Source organism: Colossoma macropomum, unplaced genomic scaffold (assembly GCF_904425465.1).
Source record: "Colossoma macropomum unplaced genomic scaffold, Colossoma_macropomum, whole genome shotgun sequence".
Taxonomy (NCBI): domain Eukaryota; kingdom Metazoa; phylum Chordata; class Actinopteri; order Characiformes; family Serrasalmidae; genus Colossoma; species Colossoma macropomum.
Window position 1 is genome coordinate 1,588,783 of NW_023495515.1, and position 23,785 is coordinate 1,612,567.

Here is a 23,785-nt window from a genome sequence, read left to right on the forward strand (position 1 = left end):
AGAGAGAGAGACATTACATTAAAACTCAGACTGAGCTGAAATGCTAACAGGCCCTAAAACAGAGAAAGGAAAGTATGAAAGAAGGAGAGAGAGAGAGAGAGAGAGAGAGAGAGAGAGAGAGAGAGAGAGAGAGAGAGAGAGAGAGAAGGGAAAAGAGAAAGAGGGAGAGACAGATAGACATATAGAGAGATAGACAGACAGACAGATAGATAGATAGACAGACAGACAGATCTTAATGAAGAGCTGAATGCATTTTGAGTGTGTATTTGTATTTGGGTGACTATTAAGTTCTAGTGTTTGTTAGTAACGTTAGCGTTGCCAACACAGTTACTCTACATAGACCTTAAAAAAAAAAAACAAACAAACAAAACCACCACACACACACACACACACACACACACACACAAACACACAAACACACACACACACACACACACACACACAAACACACACACACAAATATGTTCTTTTCACTCAAGCAGAATAAAACAGGTTGAAAGTCACACAGGGATATATACGCTTTGAGATGCATGTAGTGTTTCTGACCACAGGATGACCGACTGCGGGATATTTATGACCGATAGACTATTCTGACTGAGTTTAGTACACATAATGACTATTTTCTATTACCTGTTTTAATCTCACACATCATTAACATCATAAAACTGTTTTAGGGATCTGAAAACTGAAAAACACACAGATAGATATTTACAGTATATAACTGTCCAGGGTTTAAATCAGGAAGTATATCAGTGTTTATCATCTTAAACTGGGGCACTTCGTATTTATGGACATTTAGTGCATATATGCACACATACACACACACACACACACACACACACACAGACACACACACAGACACACACAGACACACACACAGACACACACACACAGACACACACACAGACACACACACAGACACACACAGACACACACACAGACACACAGCGGAAAAGTCCACAGAAGACTCCCACTTCCTTCAGGCAATAACCATTTATCTACATGATGATCAGGTTACAAAAACAGAGAGAGAGAGAGAGAGAGAGAGAGAGAGAGAGAGAGAGAGAGAGAGAAAGATTAAAGAGAGAGAGAAAAGGGTACAGAGAGAGAGGTAGAGAGAGAAAAATACACACACACACACACACAAAACAGAAAATAGAAAAAAGTCAGAGAAACAAATGACAAAGAGAGAAAGAGGCAGAAACAGAAAAAAAGATAGAAAACAGAAGCAAGAGAGAAAGAGAATAGACAAAAAGAGAGAGAGCAGAGAAAACATACACATAAATAGAGAATAAAGAAAAAGAGAGAGGGTGAGAAAGAATAAAGAAAGAGAGAGGGGGAGAGAGAGAGAGCGGAAACATACCAAAAGAGAATGGAGAAAAAGAGAAAAAAAAAGAAAAAAGTGAGAGAAACAAAAACAGAAAAACAGATAGAAAACAGAAAAAAGAGAAAAAGAATAGAGAAAAATATAGACAGAGCAGAGAAAATATATAAATATAGAAAAAGAGAGGGAGAGAGAAAATGAAAGAGAAAGGGAGAGAATAAAGAGAGAGAGAGAGAGAGAGAGAGAGAGAGAGAGAGATAGACAGAGAGAGAGACAGAGAGAGAGAGAGAGAGAGAGAGACAGAGACAGAGAGAGAGAGAGAGAGAGAGAGAGAGAGAGAGAGAGACAGAGAGAGAGAGAGAGAGAGATGTGATGTGCTGACTGGGTGAGTTGGTGTTTTTCTAGCCTTAATGATCTAAAGCACAGCCAAGAGAGCAAAGGTCAGAGTACAATTATGATATTAGTCCACACACACACACACACACACACACACACACACACACACACACACACACACACTCACATACCCATACACACACACACCCATACACACTCACACCCACACCCACACACACACACACACACCCACCCACACACACACATACACACCCACACACACAGAGCAGAAACCCTTTCTGAAAGACCTGCTGCCACTGCTCACTCAGCCTGTTGGCACAACAGGATTAATCAGGGAGACCCAGGCGAGCGCCGAGTCCTGCGTCCTCCCTGTAAACGTGGGTGAAAGAGTTCAGTGTCCTGCCGAGTTCAGTGTCGGACAAAGAAAAGCTCTGTATTTGCTGAGGGAACCTTAGTTGTGGTTTTTGGGGATGTCTCACACCTGACCAGGCCTGTCTCAACACCAGAACTCTGACAATACTGACCACACCGAGTTCTGAATCACACCAACACAGTACTACAAACACCAAGAGCTTAATGGACTGAACACAGAACAAAAGCATCTGAATTAATTCTGCTTAATTTTAAAGGGCCCATATCAGTGAGTGCGTTTATATGCACTTAATAATCCGACAACTTCAGAAAATCCGATTTTGTCAGTAATCCAATCAACGCGTTTACATGCACTGGAGTAATCAGATAATGGGGAAACTCACAGAGGAAGACGTGACGTAAAAGTACTGGAAATCTCAAACTTCATGCCGTGACTTTTTTTTTTTTAACATGGCGGCACTTTACCAGAAAATATGAACATACATCATCTGGAAAAATTAAAAATATTTAAGTTCTTTATTTCGCCAAGCATGTATTTGGTTTCAGCGTTGCTCCAAAAGTGTTTTGCTGCATCTCGCCGCAACACTGCTCGCTTATTTCCCGTCTGTTTTCGCACATGTGCAGACTGGGAAATGCGAAAGAAATCAGAGTAAGAGTTCACAGGCACTGAGAAATCTGATTACTGAGCTAAAATCCAGCTCTCTTCATCAGATTTCTTAATCGGATTTCTAGATCGGAGTATGGTATTTACATGATAATTTGAATAATCATAACTGCAAAAATCTGATTATGATCAGACTGAGTGCATGTAAACACACTCACTGTTTCATGTAGTATGCAACCTCTGTTTAAGTTTCAAACAAACCAGTTCATATAGTCCATACACGAAAACTAAGCTTCGAAAATAGCCTATTTTAAATGAACTGTTTTTGTGATGCAGGAAAACCACAATATATACTTACATATCCACTCATTCAACAGTAGTTTAGCTCCGCCCATTCATACTGAAGATCTGAACAAAGTCATTTTACATCATTTATATCAGTCTAAAAAGGTACAAATCAAATCCAAACTGCCTCTGGAAGCAACATCAGCATGGGTTACCATGGCTGAGTAGCTGTACACAAGCCCAAGATCACTATGTGCAATGCCAGGTGTCGGCTGGAGTGGTGTAAAGCACGCCACCACTGGACTCTGGAGCAGTGGAAACGTTCTCTGATGAATAACGCTTCCCTATCTGGCAGTTTAATGGACGAATCTGGGTTTGGCAGATTCCAGGAGGACGCTACCTAGCAACAGTAAAGTTTGGTGGAGGAGGGATAATTAGCCTTAGTTCCAGTGAAGGGTGATGTTAATGTTACAGCATACAAAGACATGTTAGACAATTATATGCTTCCAACTTTGTGGCGACAGTTTGGTGAAGACCCTTTCCTGTTCCAGCATGACTGAGTCCCTGTGCACAAAGCGAGATCCATAAAGACATGGCTTGACGAGTTTGGTGTGGAGGAACTCCAGTGGTCTGCACAGAGCCCTGACCTCAACCCCACTGAACACATCTGGGATGAACTGGAACGTTGATTGTGTGCCAGGCCTTCTCGTCCAACATCAGTGCCTGACCTCACAAATGCTCTTTTGACTGAATGGACATGACTCTTTTGGAAAGCCATTCTAGAAGAGTGGAGGCTGTTATAGCCACAAATGGGGGCAACTCCATATTAATGCCCACTGTTTTGGAATGGGATGCCCACCAAACTCATAAGTGAGATGGTCAGGTGTCCACATAGTGTATCGTGGACAGGGAAGGAGTAATAAGGCTTCTTTGCATGTCTATCAATATAAATCAACAGTACCTATGTACGCAACTAAAGAACACAGACAACAACACTAAAACACAGATTAAAGGGAAGCGGAGATTCAATGTGAGATCACTTCGGTTTGATTAATGATGCCTGGGAGCAGCTGAGCCCAATGGGACCTCTAGAACAATGCACTCAGGCCATGGCAATCGTTCACAGCTATCTATCGCTAGCAAGCAAGCTAACTGATTAATTACTCCACTCGAAATGAGCTTCTCTCAGGTGAAAAGCAAAGATCTGACTTGGCGTAAGCCGATTTGGAGGGCGAGGCTGAGAGAAAGAGAGAGGGATGAACGAAAAGCAAAGGGATAAATGGGTGTGTGACTAGCATTTTAGCATTTGGAGCCCTCAAAAGTGCCTTATAATATCACAGAGCCACATCAAGGACTTCATTAACCCAAGGCGAGCCTTCGAAAACATCCAGAAACATGGCTAAACACAAGACCGGTAAACAAGTTCTACGCGATGAGATCTAAATATGGATGCAGGAATTTAAAAAAAGCCGCCAGGAAGCTAGCAAAACACGCTCGGAGAACAAAGACGCAGCGAGCTGAAAACCTATGATTAGGCCTCATATAGGCACTCAAATATGCGTGTCTGACTGATGTAATTGCTGCCAGATGAATGAATGACGGCAAAAGAGGGAGAATGATGGACTCCCAGTCTTCACCTCGTCTTAGCACTAATGAAAAACGTGTTTTTGCGTGCGTTATTGACCATAACGTTTCGAAAACAAGTCCAGATTCGCCTGAGAATGCAAACCACCTCACAACTCTCGGACAAGTAAAAGGCCACGCACATGTCTGTTTCTCCATTCTGCTCCTTTTCACTTAGCTAATAAGCGCTCACCGAGAAGCTAACATCTGCTCGAACACAGCAACAGAACGAGGCACGTCATTAAGATGCCTGGCGGTTTTTCCCTGTCAGTCTCAGTTCAGTTTTCAGTGAATGTCATCTTCTTCGCCTCAACATGCTGCTTTCATTACAGTGCTGGAATACAAATTCCCCTGTTAGCAGTAGATGCTAAAAAAAAAGGATCATTTACTTGAAGTTATTTCTGATAAAGTGTTTAACTTAACAGTTTTCATGTTTAATAATACATAACAGAGTAAAAAAAACATGAAAACACAATGAAAAACACAAAAAAAACATGAAAACAATACTTAAAAAACCAAACACTTCACAACCGAACCTCCAACTTAGCTTGTTTAGCTGCCTAGCTAACTAAGCTTAGCTAAACAGCTACTGCATTCCTTCACTATTTTTCTTTTGTCGTTTTAGGCAGTCATTTCTTTACCAAACCTAAACCTGTCGCTTATATATGTTGTGTTGTGAGTGCCTGTTAGCTCCCTCACTTAGCTAATGTAAGCTAATATTCAAAGTAAGCTAACAGGTTAGCTTAAGTAGCCAATAGTGGACTCCGGAGCATTTGACCTTCTTTCTCTAAAGCCACAGTCGCGCTAGATATCTGCAGTTTGCATCGCCTTGAGAAAGAGCCTGACCAAGACATGACCGGAAGACCGCTGAGAAAAGAAAAGTCCTTCACGTTGGTGCAGTTACCAAGCTAGCTAACTCACTAACAGTAACGGGAGAATAAAATGTTGTGAAAGTAAAACGTTTAGATGGGGTGGTCAGCAGCAGGGGGGGGGCTTTGAGCTAAATATGATTAGCCAACAAGCTAAAAAGCTGGCTAACTGGCTCACAAATAGAACAAGACACAAAAGTAAAGATGATAACTCTCCTGACTGACCACATCATGTTTTCTCCCATTATTGTGCAAAGAAAGCTGTAAGCAAATGCTTTAAACACTGTTAACCTAGCAAGACACTGCAAAACTAACATATCGCTGCTGTCGGAACAAAACCTCATGCCTTTCTTTGTTATTTTTCGCTTTTTTGACATAATTTGAACTTTTTTTACGTTGTGTGTAAACACCATGATGAATGGACTAAAAGAAATGGCCCAAAATTACTTGCACAAAATTCTGGTTCCACTGACTTACACTGAGAGTAGAGTATGTTTTTTCCTACTCCTGTAAAGTTAACATTTTGGAGATGTTATCATGATCATGCTAGGTGACCAACTAAACCAGCATCAGACCGGCATTGTTTTTGCCATGACAACCAGTGCCATGAATGCAGGCAAAACAGTAGCGCTTTTGGTTGAAGATGCAAATTTGTGTGTCAAAATTCACCAAAATTGAGCTTAACGCAAAGTTTCGGATGCAAAATTGCTTATTTATTTTGACAAATTCCACTGAAAAGAACATTTCATTTCTAAATTTTGCTGGCAAATGCTAGCAAGACTGAGCCTTAAGGCAAATATTTAACACAGAATGTTTAATGAAATTGCTGAAGTAGCTTTTCAGCAAACAGCTTATTTGTCTTTACAGAAGGGCAAATTATTGATTCATTTGGACTTAAGTGGATTAGCACTGCAGTAGCAGTACTTAAAAGTATAAAGTACAAACTACTTAAAATAAAGTAGTTCATTACACATTAAAAGTCACAAACACAATTACTTTACATTCTGTATCAAGAGGTACACACACACACACACACACATATATATATATATGTGTGTGTATATATATATATATATATATATATATATGTATACACACACACACATGAATTCCATTTCCATTTTTCTTCACTTGTTTCAAAGAGCTATGAGTGAGAAATAGATAATACCAAAATTCACACTTACTGCAACGTGGTTTACAATCACCATTTATTATTTTGACCAAAATTACATTTGTTGGATCACATGGACGTCACGCTTTGACTAAACAGCCGCTGAAAAACGTCCGAGGTTGGTCAGGACATTATAAACAAAAAAAACTGAGATTTCTTCTTTTGCAATCTCAGTACTGAACAGGTCAATACTGAGATACTGAACATGTCAATACTGAGATACTGAACAACAATACCTGAGGTGACCTTGTTCTGCTGCTGGAGCACCAGTTAAAATACAGTCTCCATCAACTTCATTAGAAGCACCTACCTTATACTTGCACTCACTGGCCACTTTCTGAACTCCACTGACCTAAAATCAAGGTGGAGCTCCAAGATAGGTGGAGTACTGTTGTGAAGCATTCTCAGCTGTGTTTTATGCAATGCTTACTCAACATGGCAGCACTGCTGCAAGCAGACTAGAAAACTCAGTAGCACAAAGGAAAACGGAGCAGCATGCAGGAGAACATTTGATATTTAAAATATTTTATCCCCTGTAGGTTATAAATAGTTCAAAAAACAAAATTTACCCTAATTCAATCCCAGATGTCAATCAGTCAGACATATATCAGACATATTTGGAGTTAAAATTTTGCTTCTTTACTTTAGAACTGGAGAAGAATATTTATTTTTATTTATTTATTATTTACGTTGTTTCCCGTTATTAAGTTCTTCCAGCTACTGCAATGTACTCTGTATCAAAATTAGGGCTGTCAAATGATTAAAATAGTCATGATTAATCACAATAGTTAACTGTGATTAATCTCTAGAGATGCACCAAAATTTCAGCCACTGAAACATTTTGGCTGAATATGGTCAAAAATAGCACTTTCTGTTTACTCCCGAAATGTTTTGCTGGCCAAAAGTTCAGAGCGTCCCTAGAGATTAATTGCGATTAAGTAAGCAAACTAATGCAATTAATCGTAATCACTTTAATTGAAATTTCAGCCACTGAAATATTTCTGCCAAATATATTAATCAGTAGTGTCACTTTCTGTTTACTCCCGAAATGTTTTGGTGGCTGAAATGGTGGAACCTCCCTAGAGATCAATCGTGATTAACTAAGCAAATGAATGTGATTAATCGCTATTACTTTGATTGAAATCTCAAGAGGTCAAGGTATGATTTGATTTTTGATACTTGGTATCAAAATTATGGCTGTGAAGTGATTAAAATGACTGCAATTAATCGCAATAGTTTGTGTAGTTAATTGTGATTAATCTCTAGAAATGCACCAAAGCCACTGAAACATTTCGGCTGAATATGGTCAAAAGTGACGTTTTCTGTTTACTCCCGAAATGTTTTGGTGGCCAAAAGTTCAGAGCATCCCTAGAGATTAATTGCGATTAAGTAAGCAAACTAATGCAATTAATCGTAATCGCTTTCATTGAAATTTCATCAACTGAAATATTTCGGCCGAATATATTAATCAGAAGTGTCACTTTCTGTTTACTCCCGAAATGTTTTGGGGGCTGCAATGTTGGTACCTCCCTAGAGATCAATCGAGATTCACTAAGCAAATGAATGTGATTAATCATGACTACTTCAATCATTTTACAGTCCTGATTTTCATACAAAGTACTGGAAATCAAATTGAATCTTGATTTCGGAACCGAGAAACATGTCGAACCTGAAAAAGTGCATCTCTCTACACCCCAATCTGAATGTTTCACAGTGTGAAATCCTAGATTGTGGCCTGCAGAGACCAGAACAAGAAGTACGAAGTGGCGCGGTTGGCCTGAAGCGAATGGTGCACCATCCTGTTCAGAAATCCTGCAGAGAACACTGTGTGCATGTGTGTGTGAGAGTATAAAGGGCATAATAGCCCCATACAGTACTAAACAAACTCCGGCCAGCATTTTGGACTAGCGTTCAGCTGGCCAGCTTTGGTTGGACTGTGTCCGAATGGTCAGGAACTTGGTTGGCAATTAACAGGCCACAAAGTCTCACAAAGACTGTTTAACCATCTCCATGAACACCGTCAAAAAAAATGAGAAAAAGATGAAGAATTAGTTTGGGAGTAAACGCAGGAGGCAAAGTAAAGAACAGTAAAAGGACAGTAAGAAAAAAAGAAAGGAAGAGAGAGAAAGCAATGGAGGAAAAGTTTTGGCACTACCGCTGGCTTCCATGCCAACTGAGGCCCTCTCGAAGCGACAGAACAACAGAGAGCTGGAAAGGACAGAAGACGTACGAGTGTGGACACATGGGGCCTGAATGAACGAGGGGAGAAGAGAGGGAGTGGAGGGGAAAGAAATATTACAGCACAGCGAAAAAAGAAAGAGAAACAGCCTTGAGAAGAGGTGAAGATGTCATTCTTTCTGTCGGTCACTCCCTCGCTCTTTTCTTCCTGTCCTCCTCCTACCGTCCTACTCGCTCGGAAATTCAAATTCTTCTCACTCTGCCAGATGAATCGGCCTACTGTTCATACAGCCACACACCAACACGCTCATCTGGAGCTCACAGAAATCAGGGTGTAGTACCGTTTATGACCAGAAGGGGCAGCGCAGTGCTTTTACAATGTACACAATCTCTTAAGGAGTCCATATCATGGAGAGAAAAACTCTGTCCTCTCCATCTTCCAATCAACATTCAACTACGTTGCAGTGTTTTATTTCATGACCACATCGGCTAGATTCCAAATTGCTCCCACTCCCTAGGTAGTGCACTATGTAGGGCACTGAATAATGGCTTCTACACCCAAATAGTGCATCATATGTCTAAAAGAAATCATTTACATTAGCCATAAACTGCACCATACCTCATTTAGCTCACTGTGCTCAGAAGCCATATATTCCTGATCTCCGCAGTGCACTACGTAGGGAGCAGGGAGCCATTTGAGATTCGGACCTAGTATTTGAAAACGTTACGCTGTACCTTCCCTGCACTTCCCGTTATAAACTACACTATGTAACGTCATATCCGGACCTGAGAGCGAGGGTCCGACAGCCGGGGTGCGAGAGTGGCTCTGCAGTTAGACTCTTCTCACACATTCAGCCTATAGCCGTTTAGCTCCGCCCACTGACACTGAAGTTAGATGGAGTGTTTCAGCTCAGCCCTTTTTTTTTTTTAAAGAGTTCTTTGAACAGATTTTTGCGGCCTGATTGATTCAAATGCAAAACACAGTCGTCAACAATCAGTGTGACCAATTTTCACCAGACTGTATAATCAAAATCATAATAGACACCAAATAATCCTCAGCTTTACATACAAATATACAGTACTGTACTGAAGTTTTGTGGTTCTGTATATTCAGTGTAAAGTGAATCTGTGTGTTTATAGACGTGACTGTGTGTGTGTGTGTGTGTGTGTGTGTGTGTGTGTGTGTGTGTGTGTGTGAGAGAGAGAGTTGGGGGGTGTAAATGTCATGGCAGTACTGAGTGATGCCTCACTGCCTCATTAGAGCTGCACTCAGTACATCTCTCTCTCTCTCTCTCTCTCTCTCTCTCCACTTTTCCATCTCTCTTTTTCCCTGTCTGATTTTTTTGTTTCTTTCCTCTTTTCACTCGCCCTACTCTTTTCTCTCATCTCTCTTTTTTCTCATTCTTTCTTTCTTTTTTCTATCTCCTTTACACTGTCTTCTCTTTTCTCTCCATCTCTTCTTCTCATTTTTTCAGTCTCTCTCCTCCTTCCTCTGCTTTTCTCCCCATCTCTTTCTCTCTTTTATCTCTCCCTATCTCCCTCCCATCTCTTCCTCCCTTTTTCCCTCTCCCTCTCTCTCATCCTCTTTCTCTCTCTCCCTCCTCCCTCTCTTTTTCTCTCATCATCTCTCCCTCCCATCTCTCTCTCCCTCTTTCTCTCTCCCTCTCTCTTCCTCTCTCTCCCTTTTTCTCTTTCCCTCCTCCATCTCTTTTTCTCTCCCGCTCTTCCCTCTCTCTCCCTCCTCCCTCTCTTTTTCTCACTCACTCTTCCCTCTCTTCTTCTCTCTCCCCATCTCTCCCTCCCATCTCTCTCTCTACTCATCTCTCTCTCTTTTTCTCTCCCCTCCATCTCTCTCTCTCTCCTTTTGTCCTTTTCCTGTGGTGAGAGGTCCAGGACAGCCTGTCCACTGTAACCTTATCAACAGCTGTGACAACACTTGAAGTGTCTGTGTGTGTGTGTGTGTGTGTGTGTGTGTGTGTGTGTGTGTGTGTGTGTGGGTCAGAGCGAGAGTGTCGCTGGTGCACGTGTACAATCTTCCTTCCAGTACATCCAGATATTCTGTGGAGTCCAGGTGCTGCTGGGAGTCAATTATCAAATCATGAACTTCTCTCTCTGTTCTAACTGTTCAAACAGCACCTCTACGACTGCTCCGCTCTCCTCCTCCAGCGCACTCGTTTACTCTCTGAAGGAGATTCACCGTAACAACAGTCACTGTAGCAGGTTTCACTGGACTGTGTGAACACACAGCAGAACAAACACCACGGAAACTCCTTAATTTCACAAACACTGCACTGAAGTTTAATAAATGAATGAATGAATGAATGAATGAATGAATGAGTGAAGACTGTCATTTGTGCCCTACATGCTTTAAAAGATGTTTTTTTTTAAAGGGTTCTATATAGATAGAACAAAGATAATGGCTCTATATAGAACCAAGGACCATTTGCGCGCTTAAAGAGTTCTTTAAAATGAAGTGGTTCTTTAGTTTGATGGAGAATTTACCCCCACACTGCCTTTCAGCCTAACCCGAATTTTTGGGAAAAGCACCAATCTGGCAACCCTGTGGAAAACAATCCTGCAGAGAGAGAGAGAGAGAGAGAGAGAGAGAGAGAGAGAGAGAGAGAATTTCTGGTTGCAGCTTCACTGTAGCAGCTGTTTTCAAACGGTTCTTTGCGGTTTCAGCTCCGTTTACTAGCAGGTTGCTGTAGTTTTCATCAAAACTACAGATGATGTTCAACATTATGAAAGCCTACAGCGCTGCGACCGACAGCTGTCGACCAGTTGTCACAGTTTTTGTGGAGCGACACTCGTTACCTGGACTATAAATTGGCCTTTATGCACCGCTGGGCTGCAGGATCCAGTGATTTAAACTCTTACGTAGTGCACGATGTAGGGAGCAGGGAGCTGTTTCAGATTCAGCCCCAGTTTGGGAAGAGGAGCGCCGTTAGAGTTGCGGTGGTAATTTGGTAAAAAGTGCTTATAAAGTGAAAGTTTTTACATTAAACAGTGCTGCTATCATATTTTCATTGTTATACAACAAAAAGTTCATGAAATGACCACAATATACAGCGATGAGTGACCGAACGTTCTCCTCATTCAGCGGGCCATGATTGCTTGGCAACAATCCATACTCTGTGTCAAACACAAGGCCCGTGGACCAAGTCAGGCCTGTGACACAGTCCTGCGAAATGATTTTAATTTTCTATTCTTACTATCCCCACAACAGTTCCCAGCATGCACTGCAACATAGTGTGCATTTGAACCTCCTTTCTCCAAAAACAGCACTTGTAACTGAGACTGAGCACGAGAGAGAGAGAGAGAGAGAGAGAGAGAGAGAGAGAGAGAGAGAGAGAGAGATGAATAAATAATAAAGGGAGTGTTTGAAGAGGTTGGGAAAGGTGAAAAAAGAGCGAGGGATGGATGCAATGAAAGGAGTGGAAATCAGATCCATATAGAACGTTAACATCCTGCAGAGAGAGAGAGAGAGAGAGAGAGAGAGAGAGAGAGAGAGAGAGAGAGAGAGAGAGAGAGAGAGAGAGAGAGACACTGTTCACCCATCTCCCACAGAGAAAGAGATTGAAAGAAGAGAACAACAGAAGAAAAAGAGGGAGAGAAATATAGATAGCGATAGAGGGGGGAGTGGGGAGGGGCTGTTCATCCAGCTCCCACAGAGAAAGAAAAAAAAACTGAAAGAAGAGAGTCATAAGAAATGCAGAGAGAGAGAGAGAGAGAGAGAGAGAGAGAGAGATAGATAGCAAAAGAGAGAGAGAGTAGAGGGTGAGGGAGAGAGGGAGAGAAGAGAAAGAAGAGAGAGAGAAGAGAAAGGAGTGAGAGATAGAGATGGAGGGAGAGAGAGAGAGAGACAGAGGGAGACAGAGAGACAGAGAGAGACGGAGAGAGAGATAGAGAGAAATATAGATAGCAATAGAGGGGGGAGTGGGGGGGGGGCTGTCCATCTATCTCCCACAGAGAAAGGAAAAAAAAAAACAAAGAAGAGAGAGTCATAAGAAATACAGAGAGAGAGAGAGAGAGAGAGAGAGAGAGAGAGAGAGAGAGAGAGAGAGAGAGAGAGAGAGAGATGGGGGTGTTTATGTGCTGAAGGATCAATTCCTGTAATGGAGTAAAAATGTGTGTGTGTGTGTGTGTGTGTGTCTAAAAGCAAAGAGTGATTTGCTGACAGCCTCAACTCACTCACCCTCCCAACTTCTCCCCCACCATCACTCCCTCATCCCCCCATCCCTCTACACCTCCTCTGAACCTCCTCTAGCGCTCCTTGTGTAGCTCCCATCCCACATACACACGGCAGTGACTCTGTCCATTACCTTATGGAGTCGTCTGTCCATCACACGTTCAGCAGAGAGGGAGGAGGAGTGGAAAAACGATGAACAGATGAGAGATTAAAGGAAGGAAAGGAAAAGAACAGGAGAAGTGCAGCAGCCGACGCTCAGTTCAAACCCTACAGACAGTAAACTAAATACATCTGAACTGAAGCCAACCGGACGCAGCCGATCAGCCAGGACACGCTCGCTGTCTGACACTCGGTTCTCATTAAACATCTGAAAAACTGAATATATGGTTCTATATAGCACCAAAAAGGTTCTTCTGTTGTTATGATGTCATGCTTCTGGGTGCTATAAAGAACGCTTTTCAAAAAGGTTCTACACAGAACCATCTATTGCACATTCATGCACATCTTCCATCAATCCAAGAGCCCTTTCATGATCCAAAGGGTTCTTTGAGTGTTCATGGTTCTATACAGAACTATTTTCTTTACTAAAGAACCCTTGAAGCAACTTTAAGGCTGTACACATTAAATGTAACTTTCCCAGGTGGTTGTTAGGAGACTCAGTCCTCTGTATCTTGTAGTTTCACCGCACTGACCACCCTGACGTGAGTACTGGGTTCTCGATACTGGTCTTCATATTATTTGATATCAGACTGAAAATAAAAGTCATTTGTATCGTCCATCTCTAAACAAGTCCAGGGTGAAGCACCGTTGAGAAAACAATGAGAAACAGAAGGAACACAATGTGCAAAACAGGCCAGGACAAAAACACACACACACACACACACACACACACACACACACACACACACACACACACACACACACACAGCACAAACAGGTGTTTGTGTAATCTGTGAGAGTCAGAGGTGTTGTGTTAACTGCTGTGTTAATCTGATAAAAGGCCTCTGAACGACTCCGGCCTCTGTTAACAGATTAACTCTGTGCACTTTATCATGTGAGAGGAGATTAACTAAGATCAGTTCACACACACACACACACACACACACACACACACACACACACACACACACACACACTCACACACACACTTTCATTCAAAACCAGGACACAGGCTCATACATATGGCCCATATATAATGATATTCAAAATATACTGAATATTTATTGTGAAGTCAATATAGTATAAAAAATTATTTATATAAAATTAAAAGCACTTCTATTGATCCCTTTGTTATGACATTTTCACACAATGTAAAGTCCAACAGGCTTTTTCAAATAATATTTAAATGTATAAAACGACAAAAAAATTCAAAGTTTTCATCCCAACAGTGATGATATGTAAGTACCTAAATGTAAGAATAATGATGTCCCATATTTGTGTGTGTGTGTGTGTGTGTGTGTGTGTGTGTGTGTGTATAATTAATAACTATATTTATAACAATGCCACTGAACTTCTTTCCTCCTTTCCTTCTTCCTGTAATTAATATTGCCCTGAAAAACTATGCATATTTTAACAGGTCATTTATGGATAATCTGGTTTGAAACACCAGCACCTGTCAGGGATGCTCCCTGTCTCCACTACTCTTTTCTTCATATACTAATGAAGTGAGCACAGTTTCATTGTATTGTTTACTTAAGGTGATTTGTGTATATAATATGTACATATATGTGTATACACCAAAAGTATTATGCAATATATGTATCGATATGTAGTAACAAACTGTGCAGCAGCAGATGAGCTATTGTCTCTGACTTTACATCTACAAGGTGGACCGACAAGGTAGGAGTGTCTAATAGAGTGGACAGTGAGTGGACACAGTGTTTAAAAACTCCAGCAGCACTGATGTGTCTGATCCACTCAGACCAGCACAACACACACTAACACACCACCACCACGTCAGTGTTACTGCAGTGCTGAGAATGATCCACCACCCAAATAGTACCTGCTCTGTGAGGGTCCATGGGGGTCCTGACCACTGAAGAACAGGGTAAAAGGGGGCTAACAAAGTATGCAGAGAAACAGATGGACTACAGTCTGTAACTGTAGAACTACAAAGTGCACCTATATAGTAAGTGGAGCTGATAAAATGGACAATAAGTGTAGAAATATTTATTGAATAAGCAACAAAAGCTAAACAAACTCAAAATGTGTTTTCATTTGGAAAATAATGCTGCTCAGAGATGATCGTCTCCGCTGATGTAACGATATGCTTACTCGGGAGATTTTAACTCGGCATTACTGAGTATCCGAGTCGATTCCCACACAGGCACGGTAAGTCTTGCCTCAGGCGCAGCTCCAGCTTTGGATTCATATTCATTACTCACGACAATCCGCAGAATCTGGGGGATCAGAACATACCTGGCAACCTTTCACAACATCCCTCTTACTCCCACACCTCCCACACACCACTGCTCAATCCCCAGCCACAACCTGGCAGCCACACGCGTATCTGTATCAACCTGGCAACGTGTTCGCATTCAGGTAGGTGTTTTGAAAGCATAATCTCATCACACTTGGCCTTAAAATTCCTCAAAAAAATCCCTTCTGGATATTTTTATACCTAAATACATGGCAGCCCTCCAGATTTCAAAAGCAGGTAAGTTTTCTGTATCATCAGACTAACGTTATACAGTTAAAGGGTTGCCACTTTATTAGAAAAATCTTCCTCGTACTTTCATTAACAGGCCACTTTATTTGAAACACCTGCTTTGTATTAGCAATGACTGGACACTTTATTGGAAACACCTACTTTGCAATACCACTAGCTGGCCACTTTATTCAAAACACCCACCTTGTACTTCCACTCACTGACCACTTTATTAGAAACACCTGCTCTGTATTACCACTAACTGGCCACTTTATTAGAAACACCCACTTTGTACTTCCACTCACTGGACACTTTATTAGAAACACTGACCTTGTACGTCCACTAACTGGCCGCTTTATTAGAAACACCCACTTTGGTCTTCCACTCACTGACCACTTTATTAGAAACACCTGCTCTGTATAACCACTAACTGGCTACTTTATTAGAAACACCTACTTTGTACTTCCACTCACTGGCCACTTTATTGGAAACACCTACTTTGTTCTTCCACTCACTGACCACTTTATTAGAAACACCTGCTCTGTATTATCACCAACTGACCACTATATCACTTTTCACCTTTATTTAAAAAAATGATTTAAGCCCTTCAAAGGCACCATAACAAAACAAAACGAGGCTGTTTAAGCCTGTTTAGAGATAAAAAGAGGTCATAGTCATAACTAGTCATGTAACAAATCTCAGAAATATGTTTAAAAAAGTGTAGGATACAGCCCCTTTAATTCAATGAACCATACAGACACAGGAAAAACTGGAAGAAGAGCAAGAGCCCTTATTAAAAAAGAGCTCTGCGGACTGGCACTCATCTCCAAAGGAGACACAGCTGGGGCAGGAATCAGCGGGATTCACGCAGATATCAACAGCCTAACAGCTGCACTCCTCTCATGACATAACACCACCGTTCTTTCTCACAGCGTCTCGCACAACCACACGCGGGATTCCCCCACGTCTGAAAATGTGCACAGCAGTGCTTTCTTAGTACATCCTCAATCACAACTCCCCCGCACTAATTCTTCAGGCCATGCTCCATAAATACTTTAACTCCCACAATCCCTCGCACTCTCGTGTACGTGAAAACCATATCATGACATCCTAAAGACAATAAGGTGATTCCTTCTCCTCCTCAGCGTTGGAGGTGATGCAGTAGTTCTTATGAAGAATCTTGTTACTTACATTACCTCTGTATCTCTGACAGAACGATATTAATTACATGCAATACATTTAAATCGTATATTTCCTCTATATAGATTATCCATTCCTGTCCTTGTATGTACTTTACGCAGAAGTTTTGTGAAGAAATTGCCATGACATATTTGGTGCCTTAAGTTAGCACTGGAGCTACATGTAGCAATGGAAGCTTATTGTCCAACAGCTGCATGACTGCAGCATGTTTCAGACTTAATTTACTAATATATAATATCACAATACGTATATCTGAAAATATACCAGTGGTAAGGATGTTAGTCTTATTTTCACGTTGATGTTATTTCCCATGAAAAAAATCAATGAAGGGCTACAGGGTCCTGGGAATAGAGGACACTAGGAATATAGGATCCTGGGAGTATAGGACACTGGGAATGTAGGGCTCTGGGAATACAAGGGAATACAAAATCCTAGGAATATGAAACTACAGGAGCCAGAAAATGCAGGACTTTGGGAACATGGGACCCTTCGAAATATAGGGCCCTGGGAATATAGGAGCCTTTGAAATATGGCTCTAGAAATATAAAAACACTGGAAATATAAGACCCAGGGAATATAAGACCCTGTGAAACAGAGGGCCCTGGCAATATAGGCCACTGGGAATATAGGGCCCTGGGAATAAAAGACCCTGCGAATGTAGGGCTCACGGTATATAAGACTTTGGGAATATGGGATCCTTTGAAATTACAGGACCCAGGAAATACAGGGTCTTGGGAATATGGGACCCTTTAAAATAGGGACCTTTTAGCCAACTGTGTCTGAACACATCGGATTAGACCTCTGCGCTTAACCCATCCGCGCAGTGAAACACCACATACACACTAGTGAACACACACACACACACACACACTAGGGGGCAGTGAGCACACTTGCCCGGAGCGGTGGGCAGCCCTATCCATGGCGCCCTGGGAGCAGTTGGGGGTTAGGTGCCTTGCTCAAGGGCACTTCAGTCACATACTGTCGACTGAGGGGATCGAACCAGCGACCTTCCGGTCACAAGGCTGGTTCCCTAACCTCCAGCCCACGACTGCCCCGTATAGGACCCCAGGGAATATAGGACCCTCGGAAATACAGGGCTCAGGAAATATAAGACCCAGGGATTATATGTCCCTGGGAAAATAAGGGACTGGGAATATAGGGCTCAGGGAGTACAAGAACCCTGGGAATATGGCACTCTTTGAAATATGGGACCCAGGGAATTATAGAAGCCTTTGAAATATAGGACCCTAGAAACATGAAACCCTTCAAAATACAGGTCCCTGGAAATATAGAACCAGGGGAACTTGTGATGTAGTGATACCTGCCTCCAGTGCAAAATTAAAGAGGCAAACCTTAGACATAAAACGCAGCCTGGCTGATCAATTACATCTGTGGTCTGAGAGAAAACGGAGTAAAACTGATCTTCCGCCAAACCACTGCTTTTGTGTGAGACTGACGTTACGGAATATTATTACCATTTTTTATCGCTCTCCTCAGTTTCATAACAGGAGTGTGTGAGCCACAGGATGAATTTAGAAAGATCTTAGCTTGGTAGCAACAGTGTGATGATCAGGCTCTCATCTCTACTAAAGCCCACTAACACCCCCCACTGCGGACAATAAAACCTGTTGTTGTTGAAGCAAGGCAGAGAACAATGTTTGTCCAAAGTGTGAACTCCGGGGTGTGTGTTAGTGTGAGAGTGTGAGAGATGGACGGCGGAATGTGTGAGATGGATGGAGAGTGTGTGCACTTGTATTAGAACACCAAGTGCCATAAGTCCTAAATACACACGCTGTACAAAACAATACACTGTGGCACAGTTAGGCTGATGCTAGCATAACTAGGGCTGGCCCGAACAGCATTTTACACACTTTGGATTCCTCGTTGGTGTTTCTGAGCGAGTACTCGAGTACTCCTTCTCTATACCACCCTTAAAGGAACCAAATGTACCAAGTTTTCCACTCATCCCAAATGTTGCCAATCATTCAAGACATGATTAGAGTCAAAATGTTGCTTCTTTAGTCTAGAACAGGAGCTATGAGGCTAACATGGCTAACAAACACGAGAACGCAATAGACACCCAAATCTTGTCTGTAAATGCACTGCCAAAACTGCCACGCTGCTTAAACCAGTCATGCGAACTCGACGAAGTGGTTTAGGACACAGCATGACAGCGTCTATATTCATATACAGAAGTTCAGCTTGAAACTCTTTCAAAATCTTTGTTTGGCTTGAATTGTTACTCTGCATATTTTATCTGTCTACCAACAGGAAAACATGACTATTTCAGTATTCTAATGCTGGCACCTCATATGGGTAGAGTCCCCAAGCACATCACTATTTTGGCCATATTACATCAGACATGACATTTTTTTCTGTTTCATTTTGGGTTTTTTTTTAACTCCTCTAAATCTTAAATACCACACAATAACAAAAACTATCAAATCGTACGAAGATCTACTAAAACATTCCAAAAACTACCAAGCTGCATTAAAAGAAATGCCAAACCATACCAAAACTACCAAAGTATACCAAAAACTACCAAATCATACAAATTACTACCAAACCATACCAAAAACTAAAACTATACCAAAAAAAAAACCAAAGCATATTAAAAGAAATGCCAAACCATACCAAAAACTAATCTACTAAACTACCAAATCCATGCCAAAATCCTAAACTATAACAAAAGCTACCAAATTATACAAAGAACAACCAAACCATACAAAAGAACTACCAAAACCATACCATGAACTACAAAACCATATTAAAAACTAACAGACCATACCAAAAACTAGCAGAGAAAAAAAAATAATAAAAACTACCAAATAATATCATAAACTACCAAACCACACCAAAAACTACCAGACCATACCAAACACTAGCAAAGAATACTACAAGTACCAAACCATACCATAAACTACCAAACCATAACAAAAACCACCGGGCCGTACCAAAAACTACCAAAAACCACAAAAACTACCAAACCCTACCATAAATTACCAAACCATACCAAATACTCAAATACTGAAAAAGTCATATTTAATTGTGTATTTTTTGTTTTCCTGTAACGAAATGTGCTGAGTATTCGAAACAGTTCACTGGGTGCTCAAGTACCTGTGGACATCCCTATTTTTGACCAAATTAAATTTCACATAAAATCTATTTTCAATTCTTTTCCATTTTCTAAATTTTCTATTTAACTCCCCAAAATCGGTATCGGGCACAATATTTTCAAAATCGGTCAGGGCCCATGTCCTCACACGTGCAGTAATACACGTGCACTGTGTGAGAGAAACACTGAGGTGTGTGTGTGTGTGTGTGTGTGTGTGTGTGTGTGTGTGTGTGTGTGTTCCTGCTAAGCTGTGCTCATGTGGAATGCTGACCGGCTTTTCCGGGAGTTTGGCGAACTACAGCCACATTCTGACCCCACCAAAACCCACCCAAACACACACACACACACACACACACACACACACACACACACACACACACACACACACACACACACAGCAAAACTCACAACCATGTCATCTCGCAATACATCACAAGTCAGCAGCAAAAAGCGGTGGTGAGGACTTTAACCCTTACAGATCCATGAAGGACCAGCCAGGAACCAACTAATAAAACACTGTGATAAAGTCCACACCCTGAACGTTTATTCACACAGCGCTGGACGAGGCTCTGTTACAGCCACACTGATAGAACACTTTGATGTGTAGATGCTCTATTAATGGATCAGTTAAAAAACACAAAACACATGCACGTTAGTACTTAACATTATATAAGAAATAAAAGGCTATTCAGTGTTGATCTTATCAGCTCAACACCTTTGCACCCAATAAAGACGTTCGTGAAAGTGTGTTAACAATACATCATTGTGCTGTTGGACACGACAAACTGGTGTAGATATTTACTGCCTGGACTTTATTCGCTATTTTATTTATTAACAATTCAAACAACTGCCAAGACGCCACTAAGAACATGACTTACGGACGTGGCAGCCTCGCCCTGACAGATATTACAAATGATGATAATGATAACGATAATCAGCTTCATTTACACAGCGCCTTTCTCATGCCCAAGGTTGCTGTATGAGGAAGTGTGATTGTGTGGCTGCAACCCAAAGCAACCAGAGACAGGACTGGTGAGTGAGTGAAGAAAGAAGGTTCTTAAGACAGAAGTTCATAAAATCAGACCACAAGCCCCTGAATCACCGCTGCTGTGTTGTTTGGCCTTAGAACATTGTGTAGCAGTGTGGGAATCTTTTTTCTTACCCGTAGTCATGCTAGTTAAACTGATAAAGCCGTGCTGCAGCTTTCCGCATGTGAACAGGGTCTATATATATATATATATATACATATATATATATATATATATATATATATATATATTATACATACTATACTGTAATACTCACACACACACACACACAGCTGCAGTGTTTAGGCTACTTCATGTGGTTTAACTTTAGCCATTACATTATTTTAAGAGGAATTCATACAATTTATTAAATCTGTTGCAAAAACTACAAAACCACATACCAAAAACTGCCAAAGCAAACAAATACCTTCCAAACCACAGCGAAAACTACCAAATCTTACCAAAAACATCCAAACCATACCAAAACCTAACAAACCATACCAAAAACCATGAAACCATACAAAAAAAACTACCAAATCATACCAACCCATACTAAGAACTACCAAACCTACCAATCACTACAAAATAATACCAAAAACTATCAAATCAGAACTACCAAAGCACACCACGAACTATGAAACCACATACCAAAAACAACCAAACCATACCAAGAACTACAAAACCACACCAAGAACAACCAAAGCACACCAAGAACTACAAAACCACACCAAGAACAACCAAAGCACACCAAGAACTACGAAACCACATCAAGAACAACCAAAGCACATGAAAACTACAAAACTAAACCAATAAACTACAAAATCATACCAAAAACTCCCAAACCATACCAAGAACTATCAAACCATACCAAAAACAACCAAAGCATGTAAAAACTTACCATGGAATACAAAAAAAAGAACTATAAAACCAAAAAACTACAAAATCATACAAACGACTGCCAAACTACACCAAGAGCAATCAAACTGTAGCCAGAACAAAGTGAGCAACTGGGAAAAAGAAAGATTCTGACCAGAAAGCAGGTTTATTTTAAGACGGCACCACATACAATGCAATGTTACCACACAACCAGCTCTGCTTCAACAGGTGGAGAACTTTCTCTCCTATACTGTGATGTATTTGTGGGTGAAGCTCAGCATCAGACCGAGTCTCTGAGCTGAGCATCGTCTCTCGATGATTAGTGGGGTGATAAACAGGAGAGGTGGAACATGCTTTTACAGGCTACTGTCATTTTCCATGGTGCATGAAGTTGTAATCAAAAATCCAAAGATGTTTTAGAAACAGGCAAAAGTCCGGAAGATAATTCGCTACTAGATTCCGCTCCATTTGATTTCATATCTCACTCCGCAACAACAACAACCGCAGTGGCTGCATCTTTCAAAATTGAAATACCATGAAATCTACTCATCTCCCCTCCTTCTTTCTCTCTCTCTCTCTCTATCTCTCGATTCTCCCTCTTGGTTCATCTATTTTTCTGCTCATCCTTCTCTCCACCCATCCCTTCATCTCTCTTCCACGTCTGGAATCGATCCGGCCTTAATAACTTCCTCACTGTCTCAGCACATCCGCTCGTTTTCAGAGAGGCTCCGCGAGTGTGTGAACTTAAGTGAGCACCGAATGTCATTAAGAGTGCAGCAACATGAAGGCAAAACTTCTAAGGACATTTTTGCAACTCACATAAAGAATTTAGCAATTTTAAGTTTTTTTTAAAAAAAATTACAGTTTATCATAACTTTATTCTCAAGTCTGAAACAACTTTAAACTTTTTCTGACATCATGGTTAAGGTTAGGTTTAAGAGGTACTTGGTCAGCATCACTGTAGTCAAAATAAGGCCTCACAACTATGGTAATACATAATATGTGCAGATGTAAAACAATGCAATGCATGTTAAGATAAATATATCTATTGACTGTATGTCAATAGAACAAGAGGCCTAAGCTGAAGGTCACGCAAACTCGGAGGGCAAATTATTCACGATGCGCCCCCCACAGTCCCTAACCCTGCATTCACACTGGCAGCGACGCAATGCGACAAAGCAGCCGGAGGTCATCATTTTCAATGAGAGCTGGCGATTTCCAGCAACAGGAGGCGACGCAAACATTGGCGATGGAAGGTGGGCGGGGTCAGTGATGCAACAAAGTTGAACGGAGTTTAACTTTATGCAAATAAGGAGCAAAGCGACGTTGTGACTACTAATAGGAATTGAGCATTGAGCAGCGTAGGACGCACTTTATCTCCGCCACTCTGAAATGGTCCTCTCCGTTTTTGGTTCCTGGATAACTGTTCCTACTACAGGTGGAATAATGGTGGCGGTGCTTTCGCCGTAAATAGACTGTAATCACAAAGACCATTTCTAGCGGGAACGCATCTGATTACTGCTTGGTGTCAGTGAAACCATGGCAACCAACGGTCCACCCGAGTTCAGAAACATCCACAGGTGATTTGCGATCAGAGATTTGGGCGACAAGAGTAAAATTCCCGCTTTTAGGAACTGGTGAAGTGTAAAAATTAGCTTTTTAGTAAAGTATGCCAATGAACTGTCTCCATTTTTAGGGATTAGTTTATAATACAAATAAACAGTAAAATTTCCATTTTTAGAGACTGGAAAAGCATATATGTAAACTGTAAAATTTCCATTATTGGATACTTCAAACGTTTGCCAGTAAACTGTAAAGTTTCCATTTTTCGGAATTGGTAAAGTAGACCAACATACTGAAGAGTCCTCATTTTAGTGTCTCGTCAATTCTACCAAAAAACAGCAAAATTTCCAGTAAAATTGGAAAAGGATATCATCGCTGTCAAAA

The 23,785-nt window shown here is 41.2% G+C and overlaps 1 protein-coding gene across 1 annotated transcript in view; it reads right to left on the reverse strand.

The window, feature by feature from the left end:
- The window catches only part of clcn2c (chloride channel 2c), a 158,002-nt gene that overhangs the window by 104,079 nt on the left and 30,138 nt on the right, over positions 1-23,785 (reverse strand). The window lies entirely within an intron of this gene.